The sequence below is a fragment of the Eleutherodactylus coqui genome, chromosome 9, assembly GCF_035609145.1.
Source record: "Eleutherodactylus coqui strain aEleCoq1 chromosome 9, aEleCoq1.hap1, whole genome shotgun sequence".
Taxonomy (NCBI): Eukaryota; Metazoa; Chordata; class Amphibia; order Anura; family Eleutherodactylidae; genus Eleutherodactylus; species Eleutherodactylus coqui.
Window position 1 is genome coordinate 164,373,761 of NC_089845.1, and position 18,350 is coordinate 164,392,110.

The following is an 18,350-nucleotide window of genomic DNA, read 5'->3' on the forward strand; positions in this document are numbered from 1 at the left end:
ACAGAGGAGGACACTCTCTAGACTCCCCATGTGGGGTCGGTGACAGCGTCCCAGTGGGTTGTTAACCCTGGATAATGGACTGCCTGCTGTGTGTATTGTGAAATTGCTGTACTGTGAAATAAATGCTGGCAGGCACCAGATTTAAAATAACTCCTGTAGCCTTTATACACATGTGGTGCCCATTCAGGTCCAAGATGTTGACAATCTGCAAGCGGGTAACCCCAGCTTGCCACTATATTTATATATTGTAGTAGTACAATATATATTGTAGTAGTGCAGTACACAGAAGGGCCTGTAGAGGGCAAGAGACAGGACTTCTGGTGTGAGGGTTAACCAAGGGGTGGAGCAGGAACCAGATAAAAGCCAGTTCCTGCCAAAAAGCATAGGAGAGAGAGGGCCAGCACAGCATATGGAGGTGCTGTAGGCTGGTGGCCTAAAAAGGCAAGAGTCCGACAGGGATGACGCCCCTGGACTCACCCAAGCAGAGCAGAGGCTGGTGGCCTGGAAAGGCAAGAGTCTGACAGGGATGATGCCCCTGGACTCCCACCCAAGTTGGGGTGCTTATGGACATTGATGTGATTTGCTGTGCTATAACGTCTGTGAAATAAACGCTGGCAGGAGCCAGACAAAGACATACGCTATTCCTGAGCCATGTTTACTCATGTGGTGCACCATTTCTGGTATGAGAGGTGAGCGATCCCGAGGCAAGAGTATCCCCCTTGCTACATATGGTGGAGGATGTGGGCAGGGTGCAATGAGTGCAGCCAACGCCCATGTGGAAGCCGGTGCAAGTATACCTCTAGTGAGAGAGGGAAAGAATAGTGAAGATAAGGGGTATAGGACTAGAAATGCTGGAGTGAGTAGTACTAGGCCTTCAGAGAGAGAAAAGATATATTGTACTAAATCGGCAAAAAAGAGACAAAAGAAGAAAAAGGCTGCTGCTAATTAGACAAGTGAGGTTGTCAGTGCAGATCCTGAAGATCAGGTTGAGACAGCAAGAGAACTCTTGGTTAAAATCCAGGATGGATTTGCACCAATGCAAGCTTATATAGCATCTCAAACTGCTAATGAAAGACTTGACGCACAGTTTGAGAAAGAAAGGACTAACTTGTGTCTGCTTGGAGAAGAGGTCAAGAGGAAAAGGCTGCTAGCAGAGGAACAGACAGATAAATTCCTAAAAGAAAAGGAAAGTATTCTTCAAGAAGTTGAGCAGCTGAATGCAAAGAGTCCAGCTCTCTTAAAGGAGAATGAGCATCTTGAGAGATTGGCTAAGTAGGGAGCTGATCACCGGGTGTTGCTGGAACAGAAGAATGTTCAGTGTGAACAGAGCTTTGAAGAGATGAGAAGTGAGAAAAAGAAGTATGAGGGATATCTTTCAACAGCCCATGAAGAGATACAAGACCTCAGAAATGTAGCCAGAGCTGAGGCTGATCGCAGAGTATATCTGGAGGCACAATCTGTGCAGTATAAACAGGACTATAAGAAACTGCAAATGAAAACCCAAGAGTTGGAGATGACATGTTGCGAGTTAGAAAGAGCTTCTACAGATGCACATAATCAAACTACAGGTTTGCAGAATCAAGTTGCAGAGTTGAAAATGCTGTTAGCAAAGAAAAATGGTGACTTGGAGTGCCAAATAAGTCAGCTTAAGGAAAAGCTGGAACTAGAGAAAGCTGCTTGCAGTCAGGCAGAGAAGCAAGCAGAGATCTTGAAAGACTTACTGGGTGACAAGAAAAACCAGGAAGCGCTGCATGAGAGACTGGTGTCCCAGCTACAGATGAGCTTGGATGAGAAAGCCTAAGTACATGGAACCGAAATCCAGGAGCTGGAACGGAGTCATGCTGTAGCTGTGGGGAAACTGTCCAAGCAGTTGAAGCAAATTGAAAAAGTGAAAGAAACATGGAAAAGTGAGTGTCTTGAGCTGACCCAAAAGGTGAAGGGGTTGTTGGAAGATAAGTGTGCACATGAGTGCAAGAGAAAAACAGTGGAAATGCAGCTTCAAGAGCTACAAGTAAAAGTTACTGAAGGTGACAGAAGGAAGACAGCACTGTCTGAGCAAGTGAATAGACTGCAGGTAAAGCTAGAAGCTCAGACTGAAGATTCTCAGAGGCTGGTGCAAGAAGAGACACAGCAGAGGCTTGGTCTTAGTGCACACCTGAAGATAATGTAAGATGAGAGAAATGTGTTCCTCAAGCAGTTAGAGGAAGATGTAGAAACTAAGAGGAATCTGTCAGAACAGATTGCAACACTTCAGGCGCAGGTGTCAGAGATGGAAGAGAAACTGTATGAGAACCCTGCATGCTTGGTCACGGTTGAAGAGCAAGACAGTGAAATCCTAAAAGAAGTGCAAGCGATAAATCAGCTGTTTTGTCTTCAAAGTGATGTCTATGATGAACTTGAGAAGTTTACAGTGAGTCTTCAGCAGGAAGTAGAAGACATTAGTGTGGAGCTTGGTTACTAATGTCAGATGGTGTCCAACGGGGAGAAGAAACAGAAGATGTGTGAACAGTGGCTTACTGAGGGGAAGTCGGTGTTCCCTAAAGTTGCAAAAGAAAGGCGTAGCAAGCGGGTGCGCACTGAAATGCAAGACTGGATTAGCGCCAAGACAGATGCTGAAAAGAGAACCCTGATACGGGAAAAGCTAAAAGGTGTGTTCCAACGACCGGTAGAAGAAATGGAGATCCTGTTGGAGAATATTAAGAAACCTTGAAGCGCCCCCCGAAGGTGGTGTCAGAAGAAAAAGTGGTATTGCAAATGTCCGCTAAGAAGTTAAATGCAAAGGTGAAGCTCTGGAAGTCAAAGAGTCATATTGCTGAAAAGAAGGTTCAGAGACTAGAGAGGTCTAGGGCCTAGTTCAGACAAGTGGAAAAAAGAAGACCCTGTTGAATTCTAAAAAAGAGATAAAAATTGTGAACAGTATTGGGAAAGTGATAGCTGAGCTACAGATAGAGGGTGAGCAATCCTCTGAAGTTCAAGTGACTAAAGAGAAGGCAGAAGGTGAAACTGCTGAAGCAGAGAAGGCCACAAAGGTAGCAGAGACTGGGGAAAAGGCCTCAGAAATTACTCCTGTCCTGGATAAGGAAGTTGTGCAAATGAATGGAAGTGTCTCGGTGGTAGAAGGCACAGAGATGGAAATAGGTGCACATGCCACTACTGAAGTGCAGACTGAAGAAATGGCCCCTGCAATAGTTGAACAGATGAGTGATGTACGAGGTGAAGTATTCAACATGGAAGTTGAGCTTCAGAAAGTGCCAGTTAGGGCAAGAGACCCCCGAGCCTGGAGCTTTGACCCTGGAGGGCCAAGAAGAAAAGGTGATACGGCTTACGGCCTATATCAAAGGGTGTGTGTGTGTGTGTGTGGGGGGGGGGGGTATGTAGTAGTGCAGTACACAGAAGGGCCTGTAGAGGGCAAGAGACAGGACTTCTGGTGCGAGGGTTAACCAAGGAGTGGAGCAGGAACCAGATAAAAGCCAGTTCCTGCCAAAAAGCATAGGAGAGAGAGAGGGCCAGCACAGCATAGGGAGGTGCTGTAGGCTGGTGGCCTAAAAAGGCAAGAGTCCGACAGGGATGATGCCCCTGGACTCACCCAAGCAGAGCGGAGGCTGGTGGCCTGGAAAGGCAAGAGTCCAACAGGGATAACGCCCCTGGACTCCCACCCAAGTTGGGGTGCTTATGGACATTGATGTGATTTGCTGTGCTATAACGTGCTGTGAAATAAACGCTGGCAGGAGCCAGACAAAGACATACGTTATTCCTGAGCCGTGTTTACTCGTGTGGTGCGCCATTTCTGGTATGAGAGGTCAGCGATCCTGAGGCAAGAGTACCCCCCTTGCTACAATTTATATAGTATATATCAGCAGGGACAGCTGAATGGATGTGTTAGGAGGTGTTAAAACCTAAAGACACATGGAGCCACCTGCTGAAAGCCAGAGACTGCAGAGGCAGTATCAGAGACTGAGAGCCTGATGTCTGACGCAGACCAGACTTGGCTCGTAATGAGTCTGACAGTGGATGATACCCCCTAGACGTCCTTGCTGGATAAAGTGACGGGGATCCTGCGCACTGTGAACCCTGAAATTGTATTGTATGCCGATGTGTATCCAGTATGTTGATGCCTGTAATCCTTTTCCATGTGTGAAGTAAAGCTGGCCGAAGCCTAAGTGTCAAAGTAATTGGGTGCCCTGAGTCTCTATGAAAGTGGCGCCAACCATCTTGGCTGGAGAAGATGCCATTCCTGGTGATTGAATAACCTTCAGGTTACTGCAATTGGTGGTTGAGGCGCTGGCAGGGAATGTAGCATAAAGCTGCAAGTTGCATGTAAAGGGCCAGGTGGCCGAAAGTGCGGTTGCTGTGAGGCAATAAAGGTCCAAGAATAGGTCTGGGCTGTGTGGATTGCGGATTAAAAATGCCAAGTGATCAAAGGAGACTACCATAAAGAGCCCTGCTGGGCATGTCTACAATAGACTTGCATACATGGATGTCCAAAGTCAAAGTGGGCAGTCAAATCCCACTGGAGTGCAGACGGAGTCTCATGGTCTACTGGTCTAAACAGAGACCAAAGCAGTCTCTCAGTTTGTCCGGACAAGCTACCAGATGAAGAGAAGAGTCCATGGAGTGGTGAGGCTATTCTAAAAACTGTTGGTTCTGTGCAGAATGGATTTAAAAAGACTGATAGATACAATGATACAAGAGTTGATACAATGTCTACAAATATCTAAAGGCCTGTCACAGTGCAGAGAAATCAGCCCTATTCTCATTTGCACAAAGAAAGACTAGAAGCAATGGGATGAAACACAAATTAGATATTAGACAGTGAGGGGGATCAATGAGTGGAACAGGTTACCACAGGAGGTGGTAAGTTCTCCTTCAATGGAAGTCTTCAGAGGCCGGACAGACATCTATCTGGGATGATTTAGTGATCCTGCACCGAGCAGGGGGTTGGACCCGATGACCCTGGAGGTCCCTTCCAACTCTACTATTCTATGATTCTATGAGTTCATGATTATAATGAATAATAATAGAAAAAGGTATAGATGCAGCTTCAAGAGCTACAAGTAAAGGTCGCAGAAGGCGATAGGTTAAAGACAGAGCTGAGCTGCCTGAGAAGGCAAGTAGACTGCGGGCGGAAATGGAAGCGCAGATCCAAGAGTCTTTTTAATTTTTGCAAGAAGAAATTAGTCAGAAGCTTGACCTTAGTGCACACCTGAAGAGAATGGAAGATGAGAGAAATATGTTCCTCAAGCAGTTAGAGGTAAATGCAGAAACAAAGAGAAACCTGTTAAAGCAGATTTCAATACTTCAGAATATGGCTGCAGATATGACAAAGAAAATGGAGGAGAACTTTGCATGCTGGGTCTCTGTTGAAAAAGGCCTTGAGAGGAAGAAGTTAAAGCACTTTCCTTGGTACACAACCGGCTCATGGTCAATGGCATATCTCGCAGATATGTTTTTGTCTTCAGTAAGCCCCTATTCACAAAGACTTGTTTTAAGCTTCTCTCATTTATCATAGACAGCTGCTTATTCTTCATACTGTTCATTTATAGCTTCAAATTCTTCTAAAATTTCGCTCTCTTGCTCTTTAACAGAGACCCAGCATGCAGAGTTCTCCTCCATTTTCTTTGTCCTGAGTCTCTATGAGAGTCGTGCCAACTATCTAGGATTGACCATAACAGCAGGCAATCAGTTCCAGCGCTGTTGTATCTAAAAGAAAATCACCATCGGTTCAGAGTGCGTCCGTCTCTTTCGTCTGCAGCGCTTTGTTCTCTGATAGGCTGCTGTACATGTAGTAAGCACATCGCAGGCTCTAGTAGCGTCAGACCTCTTTTATTTGGTGTTCAGAACTGCAACAATTCATCATGCTGGAGACTCCACTCAGTGATGAAATAGTTCTGCAGAAATATTGGCCCCTGCGGACAGGAAGCTTCTTGTTGTTCCTGCAGATTAGATGGAGTTGCTAACATGTTCTGATCAGCTGACAGGAAGGGGTCAGCGATTCATGCTGCTTGCAACAAATTCTGACCTCCCATCAGCAACAGAAATCTGGACCCGTCTGACCAGAAGATGTCTTCCCGCTGCTCAGTGATACAAGTTTTGGGCTCTTTTGCCCACTGGAGTCTCGTCATGTGGAAACCAGATAATGTCAGAATAGCTGATATGAGTATATAATTTGATGCAAATTAGGGAACATCTACACACTATATAAATATCAGAGTGAACTTCTCCAAATAGACCACTAATCTATTTCAACCAGATTTTTGGTGATAGGTTGTTAAAGGGCCACCCAGGTGAAAACACTTTTTCTCATTTTTACCCCCTCAGCTGATTGCTTGTCACACTCTGGAGGTCTCCTCTATGTATTCCAATCACATGGACTGTAGACCCCTGTCTAATGCTTATCAGGCTCCACCTTGTGAGTATTTTATTTTATTTTTATTTCCTATCAATCGAATAATACATTAGCTAAGGCTAAACCATTTTTGCCTGCTGGGTGAGGGGGGGGGGGGGGGGGGATTTAATTATTATTGTCTTATACAGTCACCTAAATAAGCTACAGCCCATAAGTATACAGTCAGGAACACGAGCTGTGGTCTCCTCTATTATACCTGTGTGACAGAAGTTGTATAATCATCAGTAACTGTGATAGGAGTGTCTGTATCCCCCAAGTAGATCTGAGCTGGTCAGAACTGAGATCACATGAGCATCTGAGGAACAAGAGGCTGAGAGTTTCAGATTGAGAGAAATAACTAACCGAGATAACGATACGCTGACTTATGTATACTGGGGAGGGGTTGGGTAGCTACATAATGAATAATTTAAAAGTAATCTCCAAGGTGGCGCTTTAATTTTATTATATCTTGAGTATATTGGCGTCAACCTTGAGAGAATCGTCCTCTTTAGAAGATCACTTTTCAATGAAATTTCAGACGGTCATCTCAAAGATAATAAATAAAGCTAATTGTAACGGTAAAAGGGCAACATGATTTGTTTATGCCAAACTAATCTTTGCTACATCTGTAGACCACCTATAAGTGATCGGCGCTCCCAGCAGTGAGGGGCTGGACGGGGAAGTTTATGAGCACAGATTGAATATTTGGCTCCCCGAAGACCACAATAACGGCAGCGTTATCAGCCACAACTCATTATTTACTTTTTTTTACGCTCCAATAAAAAACTTCAATTTGTGTTTTATGATATTGGACGGGATAAAAAATAAGCCGAAGAAGAAAATTACAAAAACAAATGAGCAGGGGAGTTAACGGAATCTAATAAAACCAGACTTAAGCACCGTTATTACTGAGCATGAGCTTCTCGCGGTGAGCAGAGTGAACGCTATAGGAGATACCGCCTATACATATTGTCAGCAGTGTAGAAATGAAAGAATATTATCTACCCTCCGGGGATACAAAGATGCAGCTGCACATACAACTTCACAGCAATGTCTCCAAGTGAGTTGTTATAGGGCTTGCAAAACAGGCATGATAAATTAACCCCTTAGTGATCAAACCTGTTTGAACCTTAATGACCAACTGATTTTTTAGTGTATTTCATCATTGCACTCCTAGAGCCACTTATTTCACATATTTCAGTTGACATAGTCATATGTGAGCCTGTTTTTTGGGGGGATAATTTGTATTTTTGTAAACAACATGATTTATTGGTGGATATAAAGTAAAGTGTAACTTGTATCCGTTTTGATAGGAAATGGGGGGGGGAAAGAAATTCGGACATTTCGTTTTGGATTTCATTTTTGCGATGTTCAGTATATAAAATAAATAACGGCATAAAAAGGCAATTGCATCAGAATAATGCGCTTAACGGCTACCTCTAAAAGTGGTATGAGCGGTTGTTAAGGGGTTAAAGGACTTGTCCAGATGTACCAATGACTGATCCAACGAAAAGGCTATGAATAGTATAGCTGCGGGGTCCACCGACCTGGGGCTCCAACTGAGCAGCTGTTTGCTGGGCCAGGCTGCTTGTGCATGCAGCTGATTTCTGCAGGAAGTAGACAGCTCTGCAATAGCCAGGCTTGGTATCATAGCTCATTCACTTCAATGGCAACTTAGAGCCGTCTGCTTCCACAGAAATCAGTTTAACGCGCATGCACAGTGCCCTGTGGAACATCTGATCAGTGGTGATTCCGGGTTTCAGAACCTCATCGATCTTCTATGAGTAGCCTATCCTGTGGATAGGCCATTGATAGTTTACAACTGGACAACCCCTTTAGGCTTACAGACTATATACAATAGAGCAGTCATGGTGTGTATTTAAAGGGAACCTGTTATCACATTTAAGCCCAATAAACTACATTATGGGGCTTAAAAGTGGGGAGTTTGGAGAGTTGAGTTTCATACTCACTTGGTGCCCAGTTCCTGCTCTGTGTCCCCACAAGGTTGCTGCATGACAGTTGCATGACTCTTCTCAGATGGCTCTGTGACTCTTTATCTCTATGGAAAAAACACACAGAGTAGTCAGAAAAGAGTCAAGCGTTTAAAACACCACTTCCTGGACTCCCTGTCCCCTCACTTGTAAGCCCCATAAAATAATTTATGGGTCTCAAAGATGATGACAGGTTCCTTTTAATAGTCCTTGTAACAGTACATATATATTCTTTGTAAAAAAAAAAAACAATCCCGACCCCAGAAGAAGTTGCCGTTTTGCTGCAGGACTCGGCATACAATTCCATCTCAGGCAGTTATGTAAATGAGGAGAGTTGTGGTGTGATTAGATGAAGGGTATTGTCACCGGAGACCCTAAAAGTGGTTCCCCCTTGTCCTATAAAAGGCTCTCAGAGGCTCCTTGTGTGCAGTGACCACTTCTTCCGCTTGTGTAGAGCTTGTTGACCACCAGACGCATCTTTGATGCAGAGAAGAGATTTCCCCCCGTTACCAGAGTCTGAAAGGGGGTGCATTATTGGGATGTGATAAGCTGGATTGTCATATCAATGAATTTTCCCCCACCGGCCGTTCTGACCAGATTGTTAGGAGGTGTTGGGACCAGTGGATGTGTGAGGGCACACAAGGTGACCGAGCTCAGGACGCCCCTACAGACGCTCAGTCGCCAGATTTATTGCCAATAGAACATGTATGGGACTATCTGGGATGTCAACTTTGACAGCCTACAAACCTGTATGCCCTTATGCCCACCCATATCACATTTTGCATCCAAGCTAGAGCCGGGGCAACAGGGTAGTTGAGCCTCCATGCCTGCCATATCACATCTTACATCCAAGCTAGAGGCGGTACAATAGGGAACTAAAGCCTCCTCGCCCACCTGTATCACATCTTGTATTCAAGCTAGAGACAGTACAACAGGGTACTAGAACTTCCATACCCACCTGTATCACATCTTGCATTCAATCTAGAGGTGGTACAAAAGGGTACTAGAGCCTCCATGCCAACCCGTATCACATCTTGTATTCATGCTAGAGGCAATACAAAAGGGTGCTAAAACCTCCATGCCCACCTGTATCACATCTTGTATCCAAGCAAGAGGCGGTACAACAGGGTACTAGAGCCTCCATACCCACCTGAATCACATCCAGCATTCAATCTAGAGGTGGTATACAAGGGTACTAGAACCTCCATGCCCAACCGTATCACATCTTGTATCCAACCTAGAGGCGGTACAACAGGGTACTAAAGCCTCCATGCCCACCCATATTACATCTTGTATCCAAGCTAGAGGTGGTACAACAGGATACTAGAGCCCCCTCGCCCACTTGTATCACATCTCGTATCCAAGCTAGAGGCGGTACAACAAGGTACTAGAGCCTCCATGTCCATCCGTATCATATCTTCTATTGAAGCTAGAGGTGGCCCAATAGGGTACTAGAGCCTCTCTTAAAGTGGTCTGTTTTCCACAATAAAGTATATTTTTGCTTACGCTATGATCACACGTATGAAATGTAATTCCATTCCAACAACTCTTTCTAACTGCTTGATATTTTCTGACAATAAGTGTATATGACAAGATGAGAGGTATGGGCATGAGCCATGTATATTTACAGAGGACCTTATGCTTCCACATTGCAACTGAAAAACCAACATAAGGCCACTTCCACACAGCCGAGAAACTCACACGAGATTTGAGTGTTGAGAGGTGCACAAATATGAACCCCATTCTTTTCACTCGAGTCACATACACCAACGATCTTATTTCTTCTTGTCCCATGGAACGCATGGCCCATTGATTTCAATGGGACCTTTAAAGCATCGCCTGCCTCTCGCATGCAGTGCAATGTGCATGTGAGGTTTCCCATTGAAATCATTGGCACACACTTCAGATCCTCTACTACGCATGAGAGGATAGAAATTTCGCTCTGTACCACCGATAGTAGTTGCACCCATGCTTATCAGAATGAGACCTAGGGCTGGCTTCATGTCAATGTATTTGCCCGTGCAAAATGTGTGCGCACAATATGCAGTGATCCATTGATTTCAATGGGTTCATTCACATGCACGTATTTTGTGTTAGCACTTTCAGCTGGGCAACAATGTAGAACGTGCTCTATCGTACTCCAGATTTGTGCATCAAAGGCTCCCTGAGAATTCAATGGGGGTGCACGAATGCTCCATTTCAATCAGTGCATTTGTTTGCTAAACGCCAATGAACATGCCTTGAGTGCAAAAAAAAGTGTGGTCAAAAATGTCGATAAATGTGTGAAAAAGGCTCGTTCATGGCGCAAAAAAGTTGCTTTAAGGCATGCACAATTGCGCTTATGCCTATGTAAAGCTGGCCTAATGTCCTACTCACATGCGTGCCAGAGGCTCCAAACAGAACCTCTGGTACAGATCTGTCATGGAAGAGAGCTGTATGCCGCACCATCCGACCTCCAGTGCCTTACGGCAGACATGCTCCTGATCTCTCTCTCTCTCTCTCTCTCTCTCTCTCTCTTTCTCTCTTTCTCTCTCTTTCTCTCTCTCTCTCTCTCTCTCTCTCTCTCTCTCTCTCTCTTTCTCTCTCTCTCTCTCTCTCTCTCTCTCTCTCTCTCTCTCTCTCTCTCTCTCTCTCTCTCATTTTAAATCTCCTTCTCTGAAATGTATTCTTCTTTTATGTCTGTGGCCCCAAGATTTCTATTTATGCCCCTGCTCAATCTTCAAACTTTTTTGCACTCACAAAATAAATAATAACTGGTGCTAGTAAAAACACGGCCCATCTAAAGGGAAATAAAAAAAAGTTGTGGGGTCTCCAAACAGGGAAAGTAATTTTTGTTTAAAAAAAAGGGTCTATTTACTATTTAAAAGTAGTAAAACATAAAACACCATAAAAATTTGGAATCACCATAATAATCATATGGCCTTTTCTCTTCACCATGAATGCTCAAAAAACGAAACCCACCAAAGATGGCGCAATTGCATTTTCTTTTCATTTCACCAAGCTTAATTTTTTTAAAACGTTTTTTTACTACATTAAATGGCACCATTAAAAAATAGCAGTCGACCCCCAAGAAAAACAAGTCCCTCTGTGGTTATGTTGATGGAAGAATAAAAATCTTCTGGCTCTTGGAAGGTGGGGGCACGAAAAAAACAAGATAAAAAAAAATGAAACAATCTGTGGTCTTGAAGGGGTTAAACTATTACTTGAAATATTCGCATATGAAACTATTATTAGAAGATAAAATTATAAGAACCTTCAAACAATATATTCATTTCTTATATGAAGTCTTCTGATTTCTTTAGTTACTTGCCGTTTTTCAGCAGCAGCAGATGACAAGCTCCTCCGGCATCTTCATTACTGGCGTCGCCAGCATCCTTTTTCTTAATATTTCCTTGAGAAGTCACGGCGACATGTTTATTGGCGTACATTAATACCGCACTAAAAAGTAAATATAATTATAACAAGGCATGGAAAACTTGGAGTGTCATACCCAGAGCTTACGACGTGTTTTATGGGCTGTAATTATGGTTCATTATTGAAATTTTATTTATTAAATGTATTACTAGATGGAGCTGCAAAACGCCGCGGTCAGAGAATGGCGCTCCCTCTAGGTACGAGATTAATTCATTCTGTTATAACTGTAAATTGACACCATAACTCTATGAAAAACAGCAGCTAATCCGGTCACAGGTAACATACATAGATGTTGCGCAGTGTAGCACATGTAGTACAGGGAAAGAGCCTACAGAATAGGTAATGAAAGGCCTCAAAGAGCATAACGCAGCGGCCATTGACTGCGGGGACGTACCGTGCCTTTAAGGCTGGTGGGGGCTGCAATCCTGGCTAGAAGCACCTGAAAAGGGGCATTGATAGCAGGGGTTAAAAGTTGCAGAATGGGGAGGGTAAGCTACCTTCAGCAACTGGCCAAGTCAGCACAGCAAGCCTTGCTGGAGTTTATGATGATATCCCTAAAGCTGCTCCTCTTGGGGAAGGTGTCCCAGGAGGATCAACTATGGTTAGAAGAATTCCTGTAGAGGTGTTGGCCATCCAATTCAATGGTGGATGTCGGTCCCTGCCATGAAAAAAAAAATAGAAGTAGGTCATGGTGGCAACATCACTTACCTTTCATCTCAGCCCCAGTCCTGCTGTGAGGAACAGCAGGTCCAGGAAAGAAATGGGCCAGGAGCATTTGCGGATGTGTCTTCTTGTTAGGGCCCCACTGAGCAGTCTGCCGTTGTGCTGTAACAGTGGGAGGCGGGATTGCTGGTGGGAGCTTTGGCAGAGCAAGTGTGACTGCATTGCAATTGGATGAGCTGTGACTTCCTTCGTCTGGTGGCTCTTTTTCTGGCATGGGGTTTTGTTCCCCCAAGGCCAGAGATAGAGATCAGTGAGGGCTTGTATCTTGCAAGGAAATAGCAGAGCATCTGGCTGTGGGCAGCAGGCCTGCCCGAGTGGTGGCAGTGCAAATTGGGGTGTACAGTTTGTTCAGTCTGTGCTGCCTCTTCGTTCTTCTTCCTCACTGCTGACTCTAAATACCCTGAGTCTGCCGGCTTTGGGTGACCAGCATGGGACAATGCGAGGAACTGCATGGTTATGTAGAAGGCTTTAGGGCAGAAGCTATTGCTTCCAGACTGGCAGCCGCTAGTGTAGCTAGCCAGGAAGAAAGAAAGAAGAGTTCTGCTGTGCAGAGAACAAACTCCTATGTCACAGTGGCATCAGTGGAAAGCGCAGTCATGGATTCAGATATTGTTTTGACAGTAGCGCTTCAGCATTTCATGTGGGTCCTTGAGAATACCATCTCTTCTTTTTCCACAGGTCAACAGTTGCATCATGCAAGTGCATCCAGGAGAAGTGACAGCGTTATGCAGGTCGGTTAGGCTGGTAGGCTGACCATGATCACCGGTCCTATAATTCTCAACACAGGTAAACACGTTCCTCTTCTTTGTCAGAGATTTTGTCCAGAAAAAGTCAACATCAGCGCTAAAGTCTCAGACATTCTTTACATTGAAGCAGTTGCATGAGGACCAGAGATGACTGCAAGCTGTCAGCCCGGTGGGCTTCTTCTAATACTGTCAGTTTAGATCAGCCCAAGGGACAGCCTTCTATCGAAGCGCCAGCTCCGCTTTCACCTTTGCCAGTCACAGAACACAGATGGGACAGGGAGTTGATCTGCCAGCGTGCCTGGTCTTCAGGGTCTGTTCCTGGTGTTTCTAAGGATTGTGACCTCGTTACTGTACTTATGCAGATGTTGTCACAGTTTGAACATGTAAATTGAGCAGTTTGCCCTTTTGTAACACTGAGGGGCATATCGTCTCCACCTGATCTGGATGTGGAGCCGTGTCGTTCTCCATTCTTGCTGGTGGCAGTTGGGTTTGTACCCTTCGGAGCTTGGCACTTATTCATTTTGGATTGGTGCTGCTACTACATTGCATGCTTGTGATCTTGATGTTGACACGGTTAAGTGGTTGGGTAGGTAGATGTCTGGGTGTTCAGGTCACATGTAAGACTGGATTTGTTGACTTTATAGTATCACTATATTCTAATTCTTATAGTTATAGTAGGTAGTTTAGTGGTGATACATGCTATTTTGTCTTTCTTATTTCAGATTCCCCGGTCATTTAGATCATCGGCCATTTTTACACATACTGGGCTGAGCAGAGAGCAAAGGAACATCCGTGCGGCTTGCAGCTGGGTTTCACTGAAGTTCATTGGCATGGCATTAGAAGCCCATTTAGTCCAAGTAGTAATCCGAAGTGATTCAAGTAAGTCGTTTTTTAACTGGCCATGTAATTATACTTCTACATAGTGATCATCGGAGATTTTACCCATCCAGACATTTGTTGGGAATCTCTCAGGTTAAAATAATGGATCCAACAAATTCTTATCCGCTCTTGCTGACAACTTTATCTTCCAAAAGCTAGAAGAGAAAACAAGGGGATCTGCTATCTTGGACCTAATTCTTACCAACAAGGAGGGAATGGTTGAGGAAGTTATGGGGCTCCAACTGCACCTCTGATGTGGAAAAGAAGACTGGAAAAGGGCAGATGTTGTCCCTATCTTCAAAAAAATGTGAAAGAACTTTGCACAAATTATTAATCAGCATGTATGCAAGTACTTTAATAAGAATGGAGTAATTAACCAGAACCAGCATGGGTTTGTAACAAACAAGTCATGCCAGGCAAATCTATCATATTGAATACCCTGGCTACTGCAATGGATAGTGGTGTGTTTTTATCTTAAAATATCTGTCCTGCACTGTCTTTTCTCCTGCTTCCTTTTATTCATGTTGTTATGTGGTCTCCAAGCAACTTGCAAACTATCCGATTAGAAACCCGGGCCTATCCAAAATGTAATTGTGGATGCACTGCAATTCGATCAGTCCCATAGAGATGAATAGAGCCCATCTGCACAATTCTGCTAAAAAAAATTGCAATTAGCATCTGCACATCTCCTTGAAGATGTGGAATTTAATGCCCTCCAATGGGCAAATATTACAGGGGATCATCCATGTGGGTGCCGATCGCGAATTCCGCAATTCAAATCCATTCGTCTGCAAGTGGCCTTAGTCAGACCATATCTGGAATACTGTGTCCAGTTCTGGGCACCCAATTTAAAAAAGACAGAGACAAACTGGAGCAAGTTCAGAGAAGAGTTACCAAGATGGTGAGCGGTCTGCGAATCCTGTCCTATGAGGAACGGTTAAAGGATCTCAAAATGTTTAGCTTGCAGAAGAGAAGGCTGACAGGAGACTTAAAGGGGTTATCTCGCGAAAGCAAGTGGGGTAAAGCACTTCTGTATGGCCATATTAATGCACTTTGTAATATACATCGTGCATTAAATATGAGCCATACAGAAGTTATTCACTTACCTTCCCTGCGCTGGCGTCCCCGTCTCCATGGCTCCGTCTAACTTCAGCGTCTAATCGCCTGATTAGACGCGCTTGCGCAGAAGGGTCTTCTGCCTTCGGGTCTGTCCGGCAGCAGCGGCGTTCTGGCTCCGCCCCCTTCTACGCGTCATTGCGTAGCTCCGCCCCATCACATGTGCCGATTCCAGCCTCCTGATTGGCTGGAATCGGCACATGTGACGGGGCGGAGCTACGTGATGATGCGTAGAAGGGGCGGAGCCAGAACGCCGCTCGTGCTAGACCGAGCCGAAGGCAGAAGACCCTTCTGCGCAAGCGCGTCTAATCGGGCGATTAGACGCTGCAGTTAGACGGAGCCATGGAGACGGGGACGCCAGCGCAGGGAAGGTAAGTGAATAACTTCTGTATGGCTCATAATTAATGCACGATGTATATTACAAAGTGCATTAATATGGCCATACAGAAGTGCTTAACCCCAATTGCTTTCGCGAGACAACCCCTTTAATAGCTGTCTACAAATATCTGAAGGCCTGTCACAGTGCAGAGGGATCAGCCCTATTCTCGTTTGCACAAGGAAAGACTAGAAGCAATGGGATGAAACTGAAAGGGAGGAGACACAGATTAGATGTTAGACAGTGAGGGGGATCAATGAGTGGAACAGGTTACCACTGGAGGTGGGGAGTTCTCCTTCAATGGAAGTGCTCAAACAAAAGCTGGACAAATATCTGTCTGGGATGATTTAGTGATCCTGCACTGAGCAGGGGGTGGGACCCGATGACCCTGGAGGTCACTTTCAATTCTGTCATTCTATGATTCAATGAAAACATTTTTTATGTTCTGCAACAAAAGTTCAGAGTTTTTGTTTCCATTGCTAATAAATTTATGTCATTAAATGTGAGTTATGAGGGTTTCAAATTGGTAAAATCATTTGTACTAATCCTGTAAGATACAAACTCATTGCACTGGAACCAACTAGAAGTGCGTGTCATCTGAACAGCTCTGTGTTTCACAGGCCGGAAGTCAGCCAGCATTCCAGATTCGCTGCCGGAGCTACCTGAAAATTTGAGATAGAGCTTGCAGAGGGGGTAACTGGTGACATCAATAATGATGTCATATAATGACCAGATATAGTGTTATTCCTTATGGACACTTTCAAAAAAATGACCTAAAAGTATGACTATACTTTAAGAAAATCAGAATGAGATACAAAGTTACCATATAAGATCATATATCTAGTTTGCACATCAATGTCATAAACTTAGATGAGACCGAATAATTACTTTTGGGCTTTTTTTAGCAGGTTTGTTTTTGCACTGTAGCATAAGAAAATGTAAAATGACAGCAGTTTTCCTGTTCAACAAGAATGCGACAGACGGCACCTGTTACATGATAACTTGCATAACAAGGGGTTCTAACCTGTTTTATAGCCCCATTTTTCACTTCTAAATTTTCAGCTCATCTCCTCCCCATCCCCCACAACGTACATATATTTTAATAATTGCAATATATATCCATATGTTCCTTTTTCACGAATGACAGATGGTGGATTCACAATACCGTTCTGCTCAGTTTCATGCTGTCAACATTTGGAGCTATTATCAATGTATATTACATGGAATAAAATAAGTAAAGATATTCTGCATTTCTCAGCATTCACCAGATATGTTAATGATATGCAAATGAGGAAAAAATGGAAACAAAATATTCAAAACATCTCGATTTATTCAGTATAGAGTATGAGCGCAACGCACAGAAATACATGCATTCACATGCCTTGGCATGTTATCACTGGGGTTATTGATGGTTGTCTGAGGAATGTTGTGCCTTGCTGCATGCACTTGATGGGCTTGATTGGATACAAGTCCAGAGATGCCGCAGGCCTCAGTAGCACAAGTAACATCCGGCTGGATGTTGGCAGGTTAAACAACGGCTCCTGAAATACTTTGTAGAAATGGTCGTATCACTGATAGCGCTCAACTGTTAGTCTACCTGGGATTAAGACCAAAGGGGTCCGGCGACCATACATTATGCCACCCCACATCAAAATTCGTGGAGTTGGATCGGTGTGACATTCCCTCGTGAAGGTCCCTTTATGGCATTATCTACGTGGTCTACAGACCAATCTCCAGCTATCATTGCATCTGAGACAAAATCAAAACTCATTGTGGAAAAGTATAGACATCTATTCCAGCCTCCATGGCCATCTTTCTCTGCACCATGATAGCCTTTGAGAGTGGTTGCGTAAAGTCAATAGGGCACCTGTCTGGTTCGAAGCCCAATGTCGTGCAAGTGACTTCTGATGAAGTGTAGGCATTGTTCGACACCCTAGGCTTGGGATAGGATGTCCAATTTCACTCAAAGTACAGAATGCATCACTACACGCCATTCCTCTACATGCCATGCAGAGTTCATCTCTGTGCACCTCTTGCTGTCATTCAAGTTCATCATTGATCTCCCAACCATTGGGATATGCAACATTGAAGAGTGCTGACATCTTGGCCTATGCACGTAGCGATCTGCTGGTGTGATAAACTGAGGTCTCTTAGTCTAAGGATTCTGTCCCTCTTAGTTTATAAACCAGTGCTGATAACTGACATGTTGACAAACAGAAAACATACCACAAGACCTTATCTGATTTTCGAGGTTTCTTATGGCTGAAAAAAATTGCCTTCGATCTGGCTTTGATACCATTGAAAATTTGATAATTTGCATATCTAGGCAACACCTGCTACTTCCTGTGTAGAAAGTCCACAGTGATGAAAAGAGGGGGACACAGAGCCCCTGTTCTCAGGCTTGGTGGGGTGCTCAGTTGTGAGACTCAACCATTATATCCAACCCAGGAGTATAACTGTAGTGAATGCAAAGAGTGTGGTAGCACCTGGGTCCTGGAACCTTAGAGGGGCCACAAGTTCTCTTATCCCCTTATGAGGAGACAAGTTCTATAAATTAACCCTTTAAGGACCAATCGCAGTAAATTTAAGGAGCTTGATCCTGGGCTTCAATCCTGGCTGATAGCAGAAGTACGGTGCGGGATTAAAGCTCCTGCATTTAAGCAGGTTGGGTCCTTTGCTATCAGAAACAGCCAAGGACTCGGAGGAGAAGGGAAAAGCAA

At 44.3% G+C, this 18,350-nt stretch overlaps 1 pseudogene; it reads left to right on the forward strand.

The window, feature by feature from the left end:
• Positions 1 to 1,492: 1,492 nt before the first annotated feature.
• On the forward strand, positions 1,493 to 2,710 carry LOC136578746 (myosin-9-like; annotated as a pseudogene).
• The last annotated feature ends 15,640 nt before the right edge of the window (positions 2,711 to 18,350 follow it).